Below are 8,286 nucleotides of genomic sequence, written 5' to 3'. Positions count from 1 at the left end.
GACCCTTGAAAACTTCCTCCACACCAAACTCGAAACAACTCATTAGAGGGTTTGTGGACAATAAAAATTAACATGTTCAGAGGTGACACAATCATTCTTAACACTTCTGGACATTGCATAAAGCTACTGGACATTAATGGATCAAAGAAATTCATCCAACATAGCAAAAGAGGCAATGCGAAATAAAAGGCAGAATCTGTCAAAACAGAACAGTCCGTAAAGATGGATTTTATTAGGCCACCAGACTTGCTCAAATGAAAATGCTCAAATTGAATGAAAGTTGCGTACATATCTGAGGATCATGCACGTAAATTGGCTTAATTTTCTGAGCTTCCTACAGGGAGGTAGACCCAGATTCGTGACAGCAAAGAAATCTGGAACTGCGCAGTAATCCAAATCTAGTACTTACTTTACTATCAAAGACTTTACTTGGCACAACAAAACATAAAACTAAGATAAGGAGAGGTTGCTACAGTAGTAAACAACTTCCAAGACTCAAATATAAAACAAAATACTGTAGCAAAATAACACATGGGTTATCTCCCAAGAAGTTCTTTCTTTATAGCCGTTAAGATGGGCTCAGCAGTTTTAATGATGCACTCGCAAGAAATAGTAGTTGAAGCAAAAGAGGGCATCAAGAGGCAAATTCGAAACACATTTAAGTCTAACATGCTTCCTATGCATAGGAATCTTGTAAATAAACAAGTTCATGAAGAGCAAAGTAACAAGCATAGGAAGATAAAACAAGTATAGCTTCAAAAATTTCAGCACATAGAGAGGTGTTTTAGTAACATGAAAATTTCTACAACCATATTTTGCTCTCTCATAATAACTTTCAGTAGCAACATGAGCAAACTCAACATTATAACTATCACATAAAGCATTCTTATCATGAGTCTCATGCATAAAATTATTACTCTCCACATAAGCATAATCAATTTTATTAGTTGTAGTGGGAGCAAATTCAACAAAGTAGCTATCATTATTATTCTCATCAAGTGTAGGAGGCATAGTATAATCACAACAAAATTCACTCTCCATAGTAGGTTGTACCAAAAGACCACTATCATTATAATCATCATAAATAGGAGGCAAAGTATCATCAAAGAAAATTTTCTCCTCAATGCTTGGGGGACTAAAAAGATCATGAAAACCAGCTTCCCCAAGCTTAGAACTTTCTATATTATTATCAACAATGGTGTTCAAAGCGTTCATACTAATATTACTACCAGCATGCAAATAAGATTTCATAGGTTTTTTAATTTTCGCATCAAACAATCCATGTTTTAAATCAGGAAATAGAATAAGAAGCTCACTCTTGTACATTATGCCAAACTAGTGTAAACAAGAAACAAAAAGATGCAATTGCAGGATCTAAAGGAAATAGCTTCGAGCACAAACACAATGGCGCCAGGAAAGTACTCGTTACACGGAACCGGAGTATGAGTGCCTTTTTACCTTTCCTCCCCGGCAACGGCGCCGGAAAAGTGCTTGATGTCTACGGGAGCTTCTATTCTTGTAGACAGTGTTGGGCCTCCAAGAGCGAGAGGTTTGTAGAACAGCGAGCAAGTTTCCCTTAAGTGGATTACCCAAGGTTTATCAAACTCGGGGAGGAAGAGGTCAAAGATATCCCTCTCATGCAACCCCGCAACCACAAAGCAAGAAGTCTCTTGTGTCCCCAACACACCTAATAGGTGCACTAGTTCGGCGAAGAGATAGTGAAATACAGGTGGTATGAATAAGTAGTAGCAACGACACCAGAAAAGTGCTTTGCCCAGGACAGTAAACAAGCAGTAGTAACGCAGCAGTAGTAACGCAGCAGTAGTAACGCAGTAAAACAGTAAACAAGTAGCAATAGCAGTATTTAGGAACAAGGCCTAGGGATTACACTTTCACTAGTGGACACTCTCAACATTGATCACATAACAGAATAGATAAATGCATACTCTACACTTTTGTTGGATGATGAACACATTGCGTAGGATTACACGAACCCTCAATGCCGGAGTTAACAAGCTCCACAATAATGCTCATATTTTAGTAACCTTTAGTGTAAGATAGATCAAAAGACTAAACCAAGTACTAGCATAGCATGCACACTGTCACCTTCATGCATATGTAGGAGGAATAGATCACATCAATATTATCATAGCAATAGTTAACTTCGCAATCTACAAGAGATCATGATCATAGCATAAACCAAGTACTAACACGGTGCACACACTGTCACCTTTACACACGTGCAGGAGGAATAGAACTACTTTAATAACTTTGCTAGAGTAGCACATAGATAAATTGTGATACAAAACACATTGCAATCATAAAGAGATATAAATAAGCACTTCACTACGCCATTCAACAGTGAATAAGTATTCTGTGAAATATAGCCTAAGAGACCCACACGGTGCACACACTTGTCACCTTTACACACGTGGGACAAGGAGTCTCCGGAGATCACATAAGTAAAACTCACTTGACTAGCACAATGACATCTAGATTACAAGCATCATCATATGAATCTCAATCATGTAAGGCAGCTCATGAGATTATTGTATTGAAGCACATAGGAGAGAGATGAACCACATAGCTACCGGTACAGCCCCGAACCTCGATGGAGAACTACTCCCTCCTCATGGGAGCAGCAGCGGTGATGAAGATGGCGGTGGAGATGGCAGCGGTGTCGATGGAGAAGCCTTCCGGGGGCACTTCCCCGCTCCGGCAGGGTGCCGGAACAGAGACTCCTGTCCCCCAGATCTTGGCTTCGCGATGGCGGCGGCTCTGGAAGGTTTTCCGTATCGTGGTTTTTCGCATCAGGGGTTTCGCGACGGAGGCTTTAAGTAGGCGGAAGGGCGAGTCGGGGCCCGACGAGGGGCCCACACCATAGGGCGGCGCGGGCCCCCTTGGCCGCGCCGCCATGTGGTGTCGCCACCTCGTGGCCCCACTTCGTATGCTCTTCGGTCTTCTGGAAGCTCCGTGGAAAAATAGGCCCCTGGGTCTTCGTTTCGTCCAATTCCGAGAATATTTCGTTACTAGGATTTCTGAAACCAAAAACAGCAGAAAATAGGAACTGGCACTTCGGCATCTTGTTAATAGGTTAGTTCCAGAAAATGCACGAATATGACATAAAGTGTGCATAAAACATGTAGGTATCATCAATAATATGGCATAGAACATAAGAAATTATCGATACGTCGGAGACGTATCATTGGCCACCCGCTGTTGGGCAGTCCTGGAGACCCCCATGACCACTACCTCGCTCTTGTTGAAATTGATCTTCAGACCCGACATGTTCTCAAAACATAGGAGCAGGGTCTTTAGATTCGCTATACCCACCCCTGTGGGTTCCACCAAGATCATGGTGTCGTCCACGTACTGTAGTTGTGTCACCCCCCCTGGGATGAGGTGGGGCACCAGTCCCCTGACATGACCCGCGGAATTGGCCTTGGTGATGATCGCCGCCAGGCCATCCACCAGGAAATCAAAGAGAATCGGTGAGAGTGGGTCTCCCTGTCTCACTCCGCGCTTGTTCCGGAAGAAATGCCCTATTTCCCCGTTGACATTGATCGCAGTTTGGCCACCACTGACCAACTGCATCAAACGATGGACCATCATCGCGAAGAACCCCTTCCTCAGGAGAATCTCCTGCAGAAAGTCCCAGTTGACCCTGTCGTAAGCCTTCTCAAAGTCAAGCTTCAGGAGCAAACCCTTTTGCTTCCTGACGTGTAACTCGTGCACAATCTCATGTAAGGCCAGAGCCCCCTAGTGTAAGCAACGCCCTCTAATGAAAGCGGATTGACAACGGTCTATAACCCTATGCGCCACCGGAGCTAGCCTAGAAGTGTACGCCTTAGCCACAAACTTAAAGATGACATTGATGAGCGTAATAGGCCTAAACTGTCTGATGTTCTCAGCCCCTTTTACTTTGGGAATCAGGGTGATAATCCCGTAGTTAAGACGCGCCACATCAACCCTCCCTAGGGCAAAGTCATTGAGGATCTGCAGGATCGGTCCTCGAAGTGTTCCCCAGAACCTTTTGAAGAAAAGCACCGGGAGATCGTCTGGGCCCGGCGCCGAGTCCTGCTTCATGCCCGCAAGCACCTCGTCCAGCTCCTCCGCAGTAAAAGTCAGTTCGAGGTCCCGATTTTCCTCCGGGGACACCCTTTGGTTCCCATCCCAAAGGTGCGGTCCCAGGGTAAACCTCCTAGTCTCCCCATCCAATCCCATAAGCCCCTGGTAGAACAGGTAGATGTGTTCCATGAGCTCCCGCTGCTCATAGTCCTCCCCTTGGTCCGTGATCAGCCTAGGGATCGAGCACTTCCGCCGGCACCCATTCACGATGGCATGGAAGTACGCCGTGCAGGAATCCCCTTTAAGCGTCCATTGCACCCGACTACGTTGGCGCCAGTACTCCTCGTCCGCCCTGTCTAAAGCCGAAAGTTGATCCTCGAGGTGGTATCTAAGCGCCCAACCCTCCTCATCAAGACTTGTGGCATCGGCCACCCTATCCAGCTGGGTGACCTGTAGGAGTAGATTTTCCCTAAAATCCCTCTTCTCCTTGCCCAGGTTGGCCCCCCACCCCTTGAGGAATTGCCGAGTGTTGCGGGCCACACACTGCCAAAGCTCAATGTAGAAGTGGGAGTCGCCTTACTAGGAAGGTACTCTTGGTGTGCCCTCTCCACCCTTGGAGTGGTAGACACCCTATGATGGTGTTTGTCGCCTTCATGTCGAGGCTCTCGTCTTCGTGCCTCATCACCATGTCTTGATGGGTGTCGTAGAAGATACTTGGAAGATGATGGTCGATGGCGATCATGAGGTGGCTTGTGTCGGCGAAGATCATTTGGGGATGCATGTCGATGTAGACCATGAGGTGGTAGTGGTCGACGACTATCATGAGATGGTGTGTGTCGATGACGGCCCTCGGCAAGCCTAGGAGATGGCTCACATGCATTGGCATGTTGTTCTTGGCGCCTTGTTGAGATCGGAGAGGAGTGTCGATGACGATCGTGTTGGGGACGCTCTTGATGATCCGTATGACGAGCTCGATGCAGATGATCATGTGCATAAACACTCTCGTGGTGGCGCCATCTTGAAGATCCTCTATCTTCATATGTAGCTCCATTAGCCAAGCGGGGGTACTTGGGAGCACCGGTAGTGTTCATGGTGGAGTCGAGGTGAGGCTCCACCATGGTGTTGATGTCGTACTCTTGGTGTTGCTCCACCATGTTGTCCATGCTCGTCGAGCCATTGTCGATGTAGAGCTCCTCGATGTCGGTCATGTCCGCGATGCTTGCGGAGCCATAGTTGGTGTCGAGCTCCACATGCTCTTCCACATCCGCGGTGCTTGCGGAGCCATAGTTGGTGTCGAGCTCCACATGCTCTTCCACATCCGTGGTGCTTGCGGAGGTATCCTCCTCGTAGTAGTCCATGTAGTCCTCTGTAGGCTCCTCTTCTTCACTATCCATGTTAGCACGACAAAGCTATATGGCGGATGTTAGTGGAAGAAACTACCGTCAAGTCTCACCTTGAAGTGATAGAATTGGGTCAACTAACTAAACCAAGAGATAATTCAATTTGTGTTGGGGTTACACACACAAAAACACACGCAAAAGCTAGCAAATATGGTGATAGGTGAGGGTGGTGGAAAGCCAAATGATGAAATCCGAAATCAAGTGTTATTGTCAAGAGTGGGTGAAATTGGGGGTGGTGGGGGCCAAATTCGTGGCAACCAAGAGGCTCTTGATACCATATGATGGGGCCTAAGGCCACGTGGGTTGCCCGATCTCACGAATTGACCGAGGGAAAGGCAGGGGAGAGGAAGAACACGGAGAACACGACGAAGAACACGATGAACACACGCAAACGCACACCAACCCGATATAATTCCGGTTTACTCCCGATAGCCCGAACCACTATCCCGATAGAATCTCTCGAAAGAAAGACACGCGGTAGAATCCCCAAAAGGAAGATCGGTATATGATCGGTAGAATCACACGAGTGAGAGATCGGTGGTAGAATCACAAGTGTGAGAGACTAATCATATAAGGAGTGCCTTGATACAATAGATTTGATAATCTAAGGAGGGGGTTTCCCTAGTCCCAAAGGGATGGTGGAGGCATGAGCCTAATTCTCAATTTAACTCTACCCATGAAGGGGGAGGTGGGAGCCTATATATAGGGAGCCACTAAGGACGGGTACTTTAGGCATACAAATAGCATAGGGGGTAAAATATCATAGCCGGGGCATTCCGGTGATAAGACCGGCGGTGCTGGGCTGGGCACCGGTTCTCGTTCGGCAAGCGCTTCGGCGCGCCGGTTCAGATCGGCGTGGGGGCCGCCGGCGCCGGTTTGTGCGCCGGTTTCACCAAGTCTTCTTCCATCTCCTCTTCCATGCTTCCGTGACGTCGGACTTGAGCGTAGTTTTTGATGACGACCATGATGCGGATAAGACCGAAGGTCGGGCTGCATCACCTTCCTTTGCTCCCTCTATCATGAAGCTTATTTCTGAGGTGTGGCGTCAGAAATTTGATGGTGCAATTCTGGAACCAATGTCACCACTTACCGAGCATCCTCGCAATAACCTCCTTATCAAAGATCATGGGCTCCCAGCTTCTGCCACAACCACAACAGCTCCTACAGCAGGTCCTTCAGATCCTTCCACTGCTCCCGCTCGCAAGATCGATGGATTTACTGCTCATATGGTCATTGGGGGAACCTCGACTCCATATATGACCCTATGCTCGAGCCTTCTTGGTACACCAAGCTCAAGATCAAGGTAAAGAAGACATTCTGCCTCCAACTGGATATCCAGGAGCGTATGTATGACTCCTATGTGGCCGAGAAGAAAGCTCGGCGCCGCCAGAAGAGCATCATGAGAAAGCTGGGTGTGGAAGTGTCTCCTCCAGGATCTGAAGAGAATATCATTCCGAAGCCTCAGTGGATTTCTACTCATAACCAGTGGTCTGATGGTGAATACGGACCCTCCTACAGTGTCGACTCCGATATTGGCGAGGATTTCCTTTGAGTCTCTCGGGACGATAGCATCGCTCTTCAAACTTTTTGGCATCTTGATTTCAAAGGGGGAGAAGAGTTCTATTTTGTTCGGGATTTGCATGGGAAGTCACAAGGTTGCGATTTCTTTGACTCTTTATGCTTGTGACTTATGGTTATTAGTTGTTGTGAACTATTTGTTATGTTTTATGGACCTTATCTATGTGTGTGAGACATAGGGGCTATCTATTTATGTATGAGACATTTTCTATCTATCTAGCTATCTATGATAAAGACTAAGTGGACTACTTGTGGTATGATCTCTAAACTCAACACTTGTCTCTATACACATATGCTTTGTCTCTTCTCTAGTGCAATTGATGAATTTGTTTGCTTACCCGTTACACCTTGCACTTGTTGGTTAATCTATAAAATTCTAGAGTTTCTTTTTATCCTAGATGATGTGCTTCTTATTCAAATGCTAGTTTTATTGGATGCACATGTCTAGGGGGAGCTTATATCCTTTTATAATTTCGTTGCTCAATTCTCAATTCGTATGCAAATCTTATGTTGTCATCAAGAAACCAAAAAGGGGGAGATTGAAAGAACATAGCTTCTTTAGTAAGTGATTTTGGTGTTGATGACAATAAATATGGTTATATAAGATTTGAAGGATGTAGCGATGATCGGTGTGCCCAAAAGATGAAGAGCTTGCAAGATATGATATGATATTCTTATGTGGTTTTTGTTGGAAGAAAGAATGGAAGAGAGATTAGATGAAAGAAAGAAAAGAAGAAGAGCAAGGAATAAAAGAAGAAGAGCAAGGAAGAAAATAAGAAGAAAAGAAGAAGAGAAAAGGAGAGGAGGGGTGGCGCGGCCGGAGGCGCGGGCGGTACCACCGGCCTGCCCACGGCCGGAGCCTCCGGGCATGGTACTGCCCGTGGTACCGGAAAATGGCCAAGTGCCACAAATGGTTTCCAGGGGGCTTGGGGGGCTCAGCGGTACCAAGCTACTCTTCGTGGATTTGCTAGAGATGACCTAGATCTACTCTTCCACCAAAGGGATTTGTGTTTCATAAACATTCTTAGTGGATCTTTGTGAGGTGACCTCGAAGCTACTCTTCGTGTAAAGCTTCGTGGTTACATCTTGGGAGCCTCCAATTTGGTTGTGGATGTGTGCCCCAAGCTTTGTGTAAAGGTGCCGGTTGCGACCTCAAGGCAACCGCTTAGTGGAGCGTGGGCCAGGCCTTTGTGGCGTTGCTCACAGGACAATAGGGTGAGCCTTCGTGGCGTTGGTTGGC

Source organism: Lolium rigidum, chromosome 5 (assembly GCF_022539505.1).
Source record: "Lolium rigidum isolate FL_2022 chromosome 5, APGP_CSIRO_Lrig_0.1, whole genome shotgun sequence".
In the NCBI taxonomy this organism is placed as follows: domain Eukaryota; kingdom Viridiplantae; phylum Streptophyta; class Magnoliopsida; order Poales; family Poaceae; genus Lolium; species Lolium rigidum.
This window is presented reverse-complemented; position numbering follows the sequence as displayed.